Consider the following 16,246-nt stretch of genomic DNA (forward strand, 5'->3'; position numbering starts at 1 on the left):
TCCACCCTCTACCCTGTGATCTTCCTGCATTTGGCATCATTGCATATGCTTTGTGAGTCTGAAGAGGAATTTATAGACTGGTATCAAACATATGGTCTAATATCGGACTTATGGACTTGATCTGGACTGGGCTGGGAAGTTTTCTCAATATAAAATTGCTCTTTTATATAAAGCTTTTTCTTACACACACAGGAGTGCCTCTGAATTTGTTTCTCTAGTCCACGCAGACTAACACATTCCCGTTAGCATGGGACTCATCCACTTAAGTCGCACTCTTCTGGGGTGCCTTCTTCATTGAATACATCTTGATATAAATATATTTCTTATACATGTATGAATGTCACTGGCTTTGTTTCTCTTGACAACCCAGCCTAATTCTCTTGACAACTCAGGCTAGCCCTGTGCCTCTTCATGATGGTACATGAGTCTTTGGCCTGGAAGATTCTGTAGTGTGGCGCCATGTTGTTTCTTGTCTAATACTACACAAGTCCCATTTACTATGCCTGCATTATTTATCCATGTGCACTAAGAGTTGCCTGTCACGCAGCTCCCAAAAGTCCAAAAATGCATTTGTCAAAGAGATTGAGCTTCAGTGGTGCATGCCTGTTCCCTCCATAACATTGTCTGCTGATTTCCCCATGGTGATTAATAAAGTTCTCAAAGACTGTTGTAATTCAACTGAACCACAACTAAGGATTAAAGCCCTCAAAAATGACCAAAGTCAACATTGGTATTGAACTAATGGATTTCCCCTGACTGCCATTCCACAACATATGATTCAGGGACATAAGTCTTCAGGTATTTCTTGGGATCTTTACTATGGATATATAAAGGGCCTCACACAATTCCCGAAGTACACTGTGCACACATCCACCAGAGCTTACACAATAGGTCACCCATGTAACTCTGTTAATAGGATTGGAATAATTTAACCTGGAGTTAATGGCTCCACCACATGGAACATGGACCCATAAGTGGTACATAAAGTTGATATGGAAGAATTGGAGAGTGAGGCATATCACATAAGTAATCATTTAACCAAACCCAAATGAGATTATAGATACCATGTTGGTAAAGCAAACGGGCAATGAAAAGAAAGGCTCTCACTGAGACTGATTGACAAGTGGCTGCACTGATGAGCTAAAGCATAAGAACGGTTGCGAGGAGAGGGCAGCACTGGGCAGTGTCATTCTGTGTGCATGTGGTTGCCAACTCAATGGCGCTAGCAACAACTGCAACAATGAGGAATATAAAAACATGATACTAGAGGCCGTGGGGTTACAACTGTGGGAATCTAAAACGGAACTCTGGTTGCACAGGAGAAGCACTTGCTGAAATTTAGGAAGGAGAAAGCACTAAATGAGAGCTTAAAATGGGAGATGCAAAAGGTCAGCATGTCCCTACAGAAATGGGAAATTGCTACCATATGCTAGAGTGGACAACCTCCACATATTTCTTGTACGCCTTCTAGTTTTTGTTTGGTTTTTAATTACTTATCCAGTAAAGATGATTGTTTGAGGGTTAGAAAATTCCCATAAGAACTACAAACAAACTGCTTGCATCTGTTTTTTTTCCACAGCTGTTGGGTAAAATCTGTTGATTTATGGGAGACAGACATAATATCATAAGAAGCCAACAAAACTTTTCTATGATTTTAACCTCAGAAGATAACTTAGAGATCTTGATTCTAAAGTTGATCTCTCTCTCATATATATATATAGATATAGATATAATACTAAATCTTTACTTGTGCTGTGATAATAATCAAAATGTGAATATTTACCTCCATATATCCCTATCTCTCTATCTATCTAGTTATGCATCTATCTACCTACCTACAGAAAAGCCCCATTTTTTATTCATTTGGTCAACTGTTCAAAACCAGTACGTGCTCTGCAGGAGAAAGATGGGAATTCTACTATCTAAACATTTACAGTCTTCCTGGAAACTTACAGGGGCTAGTTTCCAGTGCTTCTTCAAGTTGGTAAAACATTTCCATTGGTATTTTATAAATTCCCAGAGCATTTGAGGGGGTGGGGTGGTTGCTAGTGCTGTCAGTGCAGCTTGAACGTCTTTCTTCAGTAAAACAGCTTCTTAATCCTATTCTACCTGTTGAAATGTTTGACTGTTGATTCTTTGGGGTACAATGACTTTCTGTACTCTTTCCATCTTCTGTTGATGCTGCCTGTACCATGTAATCTTCGCCCATAGATTTTCAATATTGTAACTCAATGCTTGCATTTTTTATTTTCTAATTCTCTGTCCTTGCACATTGTACTAATATATTGTTCTTTGTTTTGTGGATTTGCCCTTTGAAGTTTTTTGTTAAGCTCTTTGTCTTCCTCATTGCTTCCATTTGCTTTAGGTACTTTACCAGTAATAGCAAGTTTCCGAGTCTCTGCTGACATTCACCTTGATTTTTTCTTTGTTTCCTTTTTTTTATTGACTCTGCTTTCTTTTTTATGGTGCTCCTGATGTCATCCACAGTTCATCACATCTTATGTTATTAGTGCTCAGGACTTCAAGTCTGCTCTTGAGATATTCTTGAAGTTCAGGGGGAATATGCTAACCTTTGTTTTTGGCTCTCATGGACGTGTTTTCTTCTACTTCAACTTGAAGGCAGTCCCTTGCCCAGTGTTGTCTGCTGATTTTGAGCCATTCCTCTCTAATCTGTCATTCCTTTTGTAGTAAACCATATGAATTCATTATTAAAAATTGTCAATACCCGTCCATTTAAGCTCATTAATATCTACTATTTTTATCCTTGCACATACCGTTTCATTTTTTCCCTACAGTTTCAAAATTTTACTAGACTCATACTTAGTGCATTCCAAGTTCCACTTGTTAATTGAAGTTTGCAACTTTTTCTTCACATTTTGAATTATGGACCCTCATTAAGCAAATGAAGGTTCTGCAGGCTTTACCCCTCTGGCTTTAGTCCATTCAATTAATTATGATTAACTCTGCTTTGCGAAGGACGTTCTCGCTCAGTCATATTCCAATTGCCTTGTGACAAGAGGGACTTATCTTTGGCTCTATCCATGACAAAGTTTTGCTCTTATTTGTGTGCTTTTCAATGTCTACAATGTTTAGATGTTATCCATGAGATTTTTCAGTGGCTAATTCCTCTGAGGTGAACAGCCTAGTTTTTCTTTGCAGTCTGTCCTTAAGCATCATTGAAACGTGTTCACTTTGGGTGACTCTGTTGACTTGTGAAATATTGACAAAACTTCTGAAAACACACAACCACCACAGTATGGCAGACAAGTGCTACCACAATCAAAACCACGGGAATCAATACACAGAGAGAAACCCGGCCGAAAATCACAGGAGAGAAGAAAGAGCAGTAAATTTGACTGTGGAGTTTCTCTCACATCTTAGATCCAGCAACAGTCAGACACAGAATTCAAGAGAATTGTGGTGTTCAGTTATCTTCTCTCCTGGATGATTATTCCTTCGATTCCTTTGCTGGATAAGGGTGCTTCTGTTCCCAGCATGCCCTCTTTCTTCTGCCTGGCTTACAGACAGAAATATGTTCTACAAATTATGCTGCTCAAAATGTTCACATGTGCCCAGCGGCATTTAAGGGTCCCTGCAGGCTGTGAGACATATGTAGGAACTTCCTTCTAGAAATGCTCTGTTCTGCCTTGATGACACTGGATTTCTGGGGAAGGTAGTTGACAAGGTGGTGCCAGTTCTTGGTCCCTGAGGCATCATCGGTACAGAGGATCCTCAAAGGTTGACCCAGAGACAGCCTGGCTGTAGGAGTTCTACTGAGCTCTGGTTTAACTGAGGGATGCGAAGAAACTACTCTCAAGTCTGTGTCCATTCTAGCTACTTTTGATCCTCTTGTTGGTTTCAATCATATTTGAAGCATTTCAATATTGCCCCCAAAATAAGCACTGGAATTTAAAGGTCACATTTCTGACTGTGGCTTTTGTTTTTACATAGGTCATGTATCATTTTTTATTTAAACATTTCTTTGTAACCATCAATATGAATAAATGGTTTTTATTAAATTAAAGATACATCAATGATTGCTTATTAAAATTTGTTGTCTATAATTGACAAATACATAAATCTTCATTAAAGAAAAGAAAGGTTCTTCATCATGTATCACACATGTATACACAGATAAACATATTACGTGCCATTCACTTGGTTCCAACTCATAGAGACCCTTTGAACAACACTAAGAAACCATGACAGTTGCTACCCCACATTCACAATTAGTATGTTTGGGTCCATTGTTGGAGTAGTCACTGTATCAATATACATAGAGATTGAGTAACATATTTCTTATTTTCCCAAAATTATTTTTTTCAAATGTTCTATTATTTTCAAATGATCTTGTAACAGTTCTAACAGGAAACAAATGCATTCCTATTACTAAATGATTTCAGGAGAATTGAACATTTGTATTTTGTTTGCTTGGAGTTTGGGGGTTTTGTTTTGTTTTTTTAAATATTTAGGGCATTGGAAAACCACAAAGGGTAATTTGATACCCTTAGACTAGTAAATGTAGGTGATTTTAGGTATAAGCAGAAGTAGAGAATGTCGGCCCTGATGGTCGTATAAGAGTTTTAAAACCAATCTATCACATGCCTCGCCAATGGAAACAGTTTCAATCACTATATTAGAAATGAGTTCATTAAACATTTGACTAGTATGGACAGAGAATGATGTGATAAATAATCAAATGGACCTTGGCAGGAAAAAAGGTTAGCCGCCCCGATCTAAAAGATCAAAATTGTAAGTGACTATAAAACACTGGAAACAAAACTGCCCTGCAGGAACTTTGATCTTTGAACGCTGAATGAAGTTAGCTAATGGCATCCTCTTAGGACAGGGGTTCTCAACCTTCCTCAGGGCGTGACCCTTTAACACAGTTCCTCATGGTGTGGTAACCTCCAACCAAAAAATTATTTTCGTTGTTACTTCTTAACTGTCATTTTGCTACTGTTATGAATTGGGCAATTCCTGTGAAAGGGTTGTTTGACCCCCAAAGGGGTCATGACCCTCAGGTTGAGAACCTCTGTCTTAGGAGAAAAGTTAAGGAATAAATAACTGCCTGCAAATTACTCTTTTGTTCTCTGCATGCCTCTCATGATTGGATGAATCCTTAAGAAAAAGGCCCATTGACATAGTCATTCAAGGCAGACATCCAGGGTGCAGAAAAAGTAGTGAATGATTGGGGTGGATATAGAGTGGCTAGTTGAGCCAAGGAGCTGAAAAGCAGTACAAAACAACAAACATATTACACACACACAGATATGTGTGTGTAAAGAAACAAATTCTATTTTGTAAACTGAATGAATGTTATTTTGCCATTGTTCACAGTTAATTCTATCATACTTCTTGCATAATACCTACTAAAATAGAGAAACTCAATGCTTATTTTTAAATGTGCATGAATACAGAAGCAGTGGAACCAATTCTTAAATTATTTAATAGCTCCCTGGTAAAATATGGAGGATGTTTGTTGTTATTTGCTCTAGAGAATTAAAATTATGTCTAAAGCATTATACATAGAAGGAGGAATACATATTTTAAAACTATAGCATGTCTGCTAAATAATGAAATGCCTTATTAGTGTTGAGCTTTGGGCCAATGGACTAATTCAGAGAGAGAAATGATACTTGAGAAACAATGTGGTGAGACAGAAAATTGGCTTGTAGGACAAACACAAATAGTTTCAGAACTTCTAAAATTCTTCCTATGAGACACACAGGAAACATTTATTTTGGTCTTAATATCATATAGGCTGTGTTTCTCTTGAGGAGTAGTTTGTCTTTAGGCTCTGGGGGGCATTAAACTTCTCTGTACAGATCTTTGTTTTGAAAGTTAGTAATTTCGAATAAAAAGTCATCATTGTAGCAAATGCACAGGATAGTTTATGACCATCTTGTTTGTATAGTAATACTACATCTGGCTTTGTCCTATCTTTCTGTTATTCACCATATATCTATGCAATTTATTTTTAAAGATATTACTGGACTTTAAGTTATTAAGTTAACTTTAAAGAAAAAAAGCTAAACAAACAAAAACAAAACACCTTGTGGACACCAAGTTGATGCTGATGACATAAACAAGTCTTTGATAACAAGGGAGTTTTGAATCCTAAGTTTTCCTCCACGCTTTCGCCCTTTGGCAGGTAGTTCTCCAAGAGTTTTTGGAGATGGGTGCTGATGGGTGTGTGCCATATGTATGTAAACCACAACAAATATAAGAGCTTTGGCTAATTTGTCTTTTTAGGTTTGAAAATATTTTTTTAAATCCTTAATATTTGAGAGAGTCTCAAAAGAGATTTGAGTAAAAGAAAAACACCAGTTAATCTCTGGAATAATAAACTCTTCTGGGGAGATTCTAAAATGAAATATCACATTCAATGGAAAGAAGTACACCACTGTGGGGCCTACATCACTGTGGCTTGTATCAGGATGTGGTTATATTGCATATGCACTTGAAAATTGGTGCAAAAGCACCAGCTAAAGAATTAGGAACATGCATTGAACTTTAACAAACATATTGACAAAAGAAGCCAATGTTTAGAGCAGTTACGTCCGTAAAAAAGTGGTGTGGTGAATGAGGGGTGGAGTGCAGAGTGGAGACCCAAGGCCCGTTTGTAGGCCAATGGACATCCCCTTACAGAAGGGTCTCAGAGAGGAGATGGAGATGAGCCAGTCAGGGTGCAATGTAGCAACGATGAAATGTACAACTTTCCCTTGGTTCCTAAATGCTCCGCCCCCCCACCCCCACTATCATGATCCCAATTCTACCTTGCAAGTCTGACTAGACCAGAGGATGTACACTGGTACAGATAGGAACTGGAAACAGGGAATCCAGGGCAGATGATCTCTTCAGGACCAGTGGTGTGAGTAGAGATACTGGGAGGGTAGAAGGAGGGTGGGTTGGAAAGGGGGAACTGATTACAAGGATCTACATGTGACCTCCTCCCTGGGGGACAGACAGCAGAAAAGAGGATGAAGGGAGACGTGGGACAAAATAATAATTTATAAGCCATCAAGGGTTCGTGAGAAAGGAGGGAGTGGGGAGGGAGGGGGAAAATGAGGAACTTATGCCAGAGGCTTAAGTGGAGAGCAAATGTTTTGAGAATGATGAGGGCAATGAATGCACAAATGTGCTTTATACAATCGAAGCATGTATGGATTGTGATAAGAGTTGTATGAGCCCCTAATAAAATGATTAAAAAATTGGTTTGGTATTGTTGCTGCTTTTGATGCCAACTCAAAAGCGACCTGGGTCGTACATAATGAAACACTCCTTTGTCTTTTGACACTTTCACAGTTGCTTTGTTTGACCTTATTTTGCAGTGACTGAGTCAATCCATCTCCTTCAGTGCCTTCCAGGGACTGGCGTAACCTGATAACATGCTGAAAATACCTGAAATGAAGGGTCCTCATTTCTCCTCATGGAAATGAGAAATAAATATGTGGTGTTCAGTTGAATAGTGATAACTTGTTAACTGCAATGGATTGGTAATATATCAAACTCGTGTCAATCTTACATGATATTCCCTCTAACTTTCTCCTCTCCTCTCCAAAAGCAATGAAAAAGTAAGGCAAGGAATTAAACACACACACACACACACACAATGAGAGAGAGAGAGAGAGAGAGAGAGAGAGAGAGAGAGAGAGAGAGAGAGAGAGAGAGAGAGAGAGAGAATTTACTTAGTTAAATTTCTGAGGTAGAAATCATTATAAAGACTTTTCCTAGTTTAATTTAACACAGGAAATAGTATCTATTTTAAGATTTAATACAAACAGATCAAACTAGGAACAAAGAAAGAGAGATGGGATTTGGGAGTTTATTATTTGGGCTGCGTATACACTTCTATTTTGAACAATTAATAGCCATTCTGCACTACTGTTAGTTGTGTTTTTTAGATAATTTTAATCTCCTAATATGGAATTAATTATGACATTATACTTTGGATGTCATGTCAAAGTCTATCTAATTTCAAACCAAGGCAATTATAATACATCTAATGTTGAAAAGAAACTAAAAAAAAAACTTTGAAGAAAGAAATATTTAAAACCATTCATACCATTCAATTGTACACACAATACCATCAAAATATCATGTAATTAATGAAAAACATATATTAGACATTAAATACAATATAATAAAATAATATAAAAATTACAACAATAAGCTATTCTATAGAAATTTGCCAGTGACTTCTAAACAGAATGAAATTATTTTATTTTTGGAGTTTAGTTTTCTTTTCCCCTTGATGTTATTAATATTCAAAATGAATTGTATTTTATTTATTTAAAATTTAAATGGCATCACTACATAAAATTATATATATACATATATTTTATTGAAATACGTAAAATTATATATACAGACATTTAATTGTGGAAAATGTGTGTGTGTGTGTGTGTGTGTGTGTGTGTGTATAGAGAGAGAGAGAGAAAGAGAGAGAGAGATAGGCTGACACTTAGTCCTTTGGGTATATATCACAAAAAACTATTTCACTAATTAAATCTATTCCAATGTTTCTCAACTTGCATCAATGATCTTAGCAGTATAAACTCTGAGGCAATTAATTTGAAATCCAAAGACTTTCTTGAAATAAAGAACAGGTTGAGTTCAATAACCCTATTTTCTGCTGGTGGAAAGAGAGAATTTTATAAGAGTTGTTTAATCACATGTCCTAAAACAAAACTGTACTGCTGTGTAATCATCAGATAATTTCAAAATTAAAAAAAGAAAAAGCTCCCCTCCAGAAAATAAGATGTTTACGTAAATTTATCTCTTAAGTATATTTTATTTTACAAACATGAAATAATTGTTATTCCTGTATTTCTGTTCTAGTTAAGTGTTTAAAAATTGGAGAAGGGCTTTATCAATCAGGGTATTTTTAAAAATCACTGTGATTCCCATTCTCAGTTTGTCAAATTGAGGAATAGAATGCAACAGTGCATTTCATTGGAATTTGGATATTTTATCGTGCTGCTTCCCCTCAGGGTGCTCTGAGTTCTTGATGAATGGTCTGTGGCATCATAGTCGTCAACCAGACAAGAAGTACTAAAGTAAGCACGTTTTAAAAGAAAGATGTTGAAACTAAGGACTTGCAAACGGACCTAGTTGAGATTCCCATGCTTTAAACATGTCCGGTATCACTAGTCCTACTGAAAGCACTACTGAAGAAATAGTTTATCAAATGATGTTAGGAGCTGCTTTTGCACTGGGAGGGTGGAGGGGTGGGAGAAGTGGAGAAGGAAAGTTTATTTTGCTCAATACAGCCAAAGGTATACAATTTTCAAAATTAATGCCAATAAAATGTTAAATATTAAATTGTCAAATTTATTTGAAGCAAAGTCCTTACTCTTTAATGTATCAGTATTCTTAAATAGTGTTAATCATTTTATATAAAATAAAAACCAATAGTCATACACACTCATACATGCAAGCACACACACACTGGTACTTCTACATCCACAGATCATGATCTAGTTTGCTTGTTAATTAACATAGAACTCATGGAAAAGATGGATCCAATATGAAATAGCAAGAGTAAGCTGGAAAGAACTAGTTCTACCCAGCATAGTTCCAAAACTGTAGCTAGGGAAACAAGAGCAGAATAAAGCCACCATGTTGTCGGCCATCAGCACTAGCCAGCACCACAAAAACATGACGACAACAATATGTCCATCGTAAAGAGGAACATAATTCATACGGAATTTGTAATTTTAAAAAATTCTCATTGTTACATATCTTTCACTTTTAGTATCCAGCCCTGACAAACAATATTTTCCCTGGGTAAATTTTGTGGGCTACCGTTCTAACTCCAAGCCACTATTCACCCTATTCCATAAGTTTCCTTATAGCATTTCATTCTCAAACCAGAATACATGCGTAGGAACAGAGGAGGGTGCTAGTACTCTGGACACATATAAAAAATCTGGTTTGGTGAAGAATTCCAACTCAAGGTGAAACAAGTCCTCTCTGAGTTTATTATTGTCAAGGTCCAACTGGAGCAAAAACTGTCAGGGAAAACATAAGAGATTCAGTATTGGTCCTTGATTTATTAATTATTAATATTCTATATAGCATAGGACAAAACAGAGGTCTGCAGAGACACTAAAACTTCTTTTTATAAGATCAAGGGTTATTATTTTAAAGTGTAATGTAGAAAATTACACACAGTTTTAAACAAGATATGCATGAAACTTTGCTTTTCCCCTTGCGCGTATTTTCAATATGTTCCAAAGGTCACCTTCACATTGTACATCTGGCAAAACATGCTTCAATGACTGACACCCAAGATGATGGATATACTTTTTCTATTCTCTTTCCTGTAAGATGCTATATTTCCAAGTTCTCTAATTACATGGAAAACTTATACCCCAAAATGTGATCAAATATCCTGTCTTAAATACTTAATCTAAATATATATATTATTATTAATTTTCATTCATTCCAGTTTATAAATAATGAAATTATCTTTTATTTCAATTAAGCATGGTTTCACATTTTATTCAATCATTAATTTAAAAATAACATAATATTACTCCAAAGAATTATACAAATTGAATTTGATCATAATATTTTATATTCCTCATCATCAAAATGTGGAATTTTAAGAAATAATTGTGTTACTCGATATGGCAAACATTAACAGAAGATAAATATTCTTAAGATCAATACACCATCTCAACATAAAAGTAATTTCCAATATATTAAAAGTCATATTACAAAACTATGCATATTTGAATTGAAATTAATCCAGTGCTGTTGAGTAAATTCTGACTCATAGGATGGAGAAGTTCTGCCCTACGGGATGTCTTAGGTATTAAAATTACAAGAATTGATCAAAAATTTCTTCTTTCATGGCACAGAAGAGCAGCTGATGAGCTCAAAATTTTGACCCTTTAGTTTGTAATTGAGAGCTTAACCACCAAACAACCAGGGCTTCTGCAATTAGAAGGAATCTAGAGTTTGTAGAAAATTTTACCAAGAGAGACAGAATTTCTGTTTACTATCAACTTTCATTTTTGGATGTTTTAATTCTGGTATGCTCAAAAGGAGTAAAATTAATTTACTAAGTAGTCAATAACATATGGTAAATATAAATTAAATATATTGTAAGAAGGTGTACTTGATGAAGATCTGTGATCATATTTTTTTCATAGAAAATTGTGTTGGACAATATAATTACATTTAGATTCTGAAATGTGCCTGAAGGGCAACTATTGTTTTTTCAGAATATATTAATTTTACATAGATACCTCCTCAACATTTATCGACAGTTTCATTATCTGCTATTTCACATTCACAATGACACAGAAAACTGTGACCAAAGATTTTGCTCATGAAAGGCATATGTCTGGCAGTAGCTAATTCTGTGCTGCTAGGCCAGAATCAAGCTGACTGCAATTGTTAAGGTAATCTGTCAACTTGGTATGGTCATATTTCCAAGTGTTTTACTACTATGTAAAAACTTAATAGAACAATTTTTCAATGATATAATCATCCTCTATTTTATGGTGTAATGTGGTCATTTTTGTTATTTTAATAATGCAAAATTTAATACAATGTTCATATGATGAACAGTAATTTGGAACATAACCATTTGAATAAAGGAGTAGTCAGTCTAATTTGGACACAATATCTTAATATCTGTAGAACATATTGTAGTATGTGTATAATTTTATTTTTCATTGTGCACAACATGCTTAAAATACATCCAATTCACTTTAAGCTTAATACTAAGCCTACATCACAGTGTCATAATTTTTTTCTTGTTTACTTTGAATAAATAAAAGCCTCTAGCAACTTAACGTTTACATAATAAAAATACGTGTGTGTGTGTGTGTGTGTGTGTGTAACTGATAACCCATCACTGGAAACTATGTTCCACTTCCTACTTAGACCAATTTCTAGTGTTTCTCTTTATCAGTTTAACTTTAGAGGACTCTCATATTTTCTTTGTCTATGGAATTTGCTCCAATATTAACAAGTAAAGTAATTAAGATAATTTTCTTTCTAAGGTATTTTGTTAAAAGAGTTATTTCATCATCTTGAGAATTACATTTTTATCATTAAAAGGAAATAAAGTAAAGAACCCCTGGTGTCCTGGTTAAGCATTGCATATGGTCAGCTGTTCGAAACCACAAGCGCTTCCTTGGGAGAATGGTCCTGAAGTGCTGCACAATTAACAAGACAATGATAAGAGAAAGCCTGTGCAGGGGACTCAGCTCCAAGCTCTGGAGGAGTCCTGTCTTTATTCTCACTCTGGCTTTAGTACAGGTCTTTGCACACAATATTCTTGTTAAGCATATCTGCTAAGCAAAGACACATCTAATACTTTCTTAGTTCAACAGAAACCAGGAGTACTGCAATAAACCTCCTTCCTGGAATTCCTATTCAAGTGTCCCCCAGGCCCTGGACCAAGAAGGCATTCCTTCCATGTGGTGATGATCACAGAATCTGATGTCCATTTGGGATTTGAGAGGATTGAGAGTGAAGGGGTGGAATCTACTCTGTCAATCAGATCATAGCCAATTATTCCTCTGTGTGGGCATGGCTTTCTCCTGAGAATTCTGGGAACGCTGTTGTTTTTTTCTCTCCTTGGGGGCAGAAAACACACTTCTCTCTTTCTGCTCACTTCCTGAGAGACATTGCAGCTGACAAGACACATGGGACTATGCTATAGTGCCCTGAGCTGGAGCAACCACATGGTCCTACCCTGATGTGACCAGAACTCTGAAGCTGGTGAAGCCACGTAGAGACCCTTGCCAGCACTGAAATGCTTACAACATCACTGGATCCAAAGACTTTCTACCCACTGGCCTGTGATTGTCCTTCGTTTGGTGTCATTGCATGTGTTTTGTGACTCTGAAGATGGCTTTATAGATTGGTATCGAACATAAGGGCTAATATTGGACTTATGGGCCTGGACTGGACTGGATTGGGATACTTTCTTAATGTACAATTACCCTTTATATAAAACTCTCCCTTATACACATGTTTCTATGGATTTGTTGCTCTAGTCTACCCGGACTAACATATTTCACAAGGACCCAGCTTTCCCAAAGTCCGCGTCATAAGCCTTGGGGTCATTTGAGTCTACTCTCCAGGCTCTCAGTTTCCCACAGGAGAAACACTGGGTTTTCTACTCCCTTAAAGAATTACAATCTCAGAAACACACAGGGGTCTTTAAGAGTCAGCTTCAGGAGCAAGGTGGGTTTTTTTTTGTTTGGTTTGGTTTTGTGGGAGGAAGCAGGAAATACAGTGAAAAACTGGGAAATTCAATTTATTGGAAAGGACATTGCATTATAGTAGGAGGGAGAAGTGCACAGATGGACTCTGACTTAATAGCTTTGTGACTGTGAGCATAGAGAAATCTGGTTGACATACCAGATGCAACAGCGCACTCAAGCATAAGAATAGTCATGAGGATGGCACAGGATTGGGCTATGTTTCATTCTGATGTGCATAGGTTCTCCATAGATTGGAAATGACTGGATAGTGCCTAACAACAATAGCTTTGGTCAATTCTGCATCCTCTTCTGTGTAAGATAAGGAGCCCTGGTGGTGCTATGGGATAAACATAGGCTGCTAACCTAATGGTCAGTGGTTACAACCCATCAAATTTTCCATTGTAAAGACATGAAGTTATCTGCTCCTATAATAATTGACAGTCTTTAAAATCCTAAATCTAATTCATATAACACAAATCAACTCAATGAGAGTGGGTTTTAAAAAAATCATTTTCCTGGGGGCTCACACAACTCTTATCACAATCCATACTACATCAATTGTATAAAGCATATTTGTACATTTGTTACCCTCATCATTCTCAAAACATTTGATCTCCACGTAAGCCCCTGGCACCTGCTCCTCATTTTTCCCCTACCTACCCACTCTCTGGAATTTTTCTTTTTTTCATACTTGTAAATAGTATTTGTAATAAGTTTATTATATACTTCTTCAGCCACTTGTTATTGGTCTCTAGCCATATGTAGTCACATTTTTGAGGCCTTTTAGGGATCCTGGAGGCACAACTTTGATTAAAATGGAAAGCACTTTAAATGATTTAGTGGGTTAAAAGTAAAGAGAGAGAACAATGAATGAAAAAAAAGTGTATCTATGTCACATATTACACCTAAGGATTAGAAAATAAAAAATAAGAATATTCTACTAATCACACTTCAGAAAATTCTCATAATTTCAAATAAAACTTGTCATTGTTACTGTTAGATGTCATTGAATCTCTTCCAGCTCACAGTGATCCTCCGCACAGAATGCCATCTTCATAGCTGTTGTAATTGATTTCATAGATTGCTGAGGCCACTATGTCAATCTACCTTCTTGGCAATCTTTCCCTTATGCTGACCCATCACGTAACCAAGTCTGAGGTCCATTTGCATGAACTTTCCTCTTCTAAGAGCATGCTCAACATCTCAAGTATTCTGCAGGTATTTCTCCCAGAACACATTCATTTGTTCTTCTGGCAGTCCGTAATATTGTGATGTTTCCAAAGGTCTTACTCACACCATCACTAAAATGTATGGCATATTTGGCAGTCTTGGAAGCTCAGGGGAGCAGCGGTCAAAAAATAAAATAAAATGACATATTCCATTGGGCAAATCTGCTGTACCAGATCTCTCAAAAGTGCTGAGGCTCAAGATGGCTTTGAAGACTGTGTTTGTCTGACTCCAACCATGGTATTTTCAATCGCATCCTAAGCATGTGGAAGTGAAATATAGAGAAGGAGATCATTGAAAGGAAAAAAGATTAGGAAAATGAAGAAACTCCTAAAGATACATGTACAAATGCACGATAAAATGGAGAGAAGGAAACAACATAACTAAACTAAAAATAAACCAAGTGATGGATGAGCATGTATTACACTAAGAGAGTTGAAAAAATAAGTAAATAATTTTGTTTTAAAATGCACACATTTCTAACATTCTCATCATTTATAGAAACTTGAATGGGAAGAAGTGTAATCAGGATTCTAGCAAGATAGTAAAATTCTGTCTCATCTATTTTGGACATAAAAGGACGTCTTGTTTGTAAAGTAAAGAAGCATTGAAAAAAAGTAAAAAACAGAAGACACCAAACCAGATGCTAATTACATTGCCTTACAGCATGGTATCAAACAGAGCAGTAATCGTGAGGACGGTGCAAGCCCAGGTAGCTTTTCACTGTGTTTTACTGAATCAGAACCAACTGAACAGCACCGGACAACAACAAAATTCCTGTAAAGTGTTTGATCTAGGTTTCAGAAATTCAAAGTCTTGCTAGGACCCCTGCTGTTAAGTGAGTCTGGATGATTTTTCTTCAGTTTTTAAACTGAAGAAGATTTTAAGACCTGTAGAAAAACAGTCAAGCCTCTAGTAGCAATACTTGAGTAGTATTTTATAAGTAAAGGAGGATATTTCATTGAAGGAAATTCCCAATCCACTTCAGGAATTGGGAAAGCAAGGCCCTAAGAATGGGCAGAATCTCCGTGGAAATATTTCAACATACTGGAGTTGTGACGGTGTTCACAACTCTATGCTAAGAAATTCAGATGACAGCTAACTGGCTACTTGATTGAACAGATCCACGGTTGTGCTTATTCCCAGTACAAATTACCCAATGGAATGTGCAAATTATCAAACCACCTTATTGCCATGAAATGCAAGTAAAATTTTTCGGAAAATAATTTTAAAATGGTAGCAGCAGGGCACTGACAAAGTACAGTCAGAAATTCTAACCAGATTCAGAAGAGGATATGGAACCAGTTATAACGTTACTAATGTCCTATGGGTTTGAGCTGAACACATACAATATCAGAAATATGTTTTCCTATGTTTGATTGAGTATGCAGACATTCAACAATGTTGATCAAAATCACTATAAATGAAAAAGAATGGGAATTCCAGAGCACATAATTGTGCTCATGTTGAACCTATATATACACTAAGGGGCAGTATTTTGAACAAAACAAAGGATGCCAAATTCAAGAAAGGTGTGCAATACAGTTGTACTATTTCACCATAAGTATTCAGTCTGTGTGCTAAGCAAATAATCAGAGAATCTAAACTATAAGAAGAATAATGAGTTATAAAGGAAGATTCATTAACAATTGAGGACATACCGAGAACCTACTTTGCCTTCTTAAAATAAGAGAGGACTTGAGCTGTTTACTGATAAATATCATAAGCTATAACCTTCAATATTGATTATATATCAACATAAGAAAACAAGAATTTTGACAATG

The sequence above is a fragment of the Tenrec ecaudatus genome, chromosome 11 (assembly GCF_050624435.1).
Source record: "Tenrec ecaudatus isolate mTenEca1 chromosome 11, mTenEca1.hap1, whole genome shotgun sequence".
In the NCBI taxonomy this organism is placed as follows: Eukaryota; Metazoa; Chordata; class Mammalia; order Afrosoricida; family Tenrecidae; genus Tenrec; species Tenrec ecaudatus.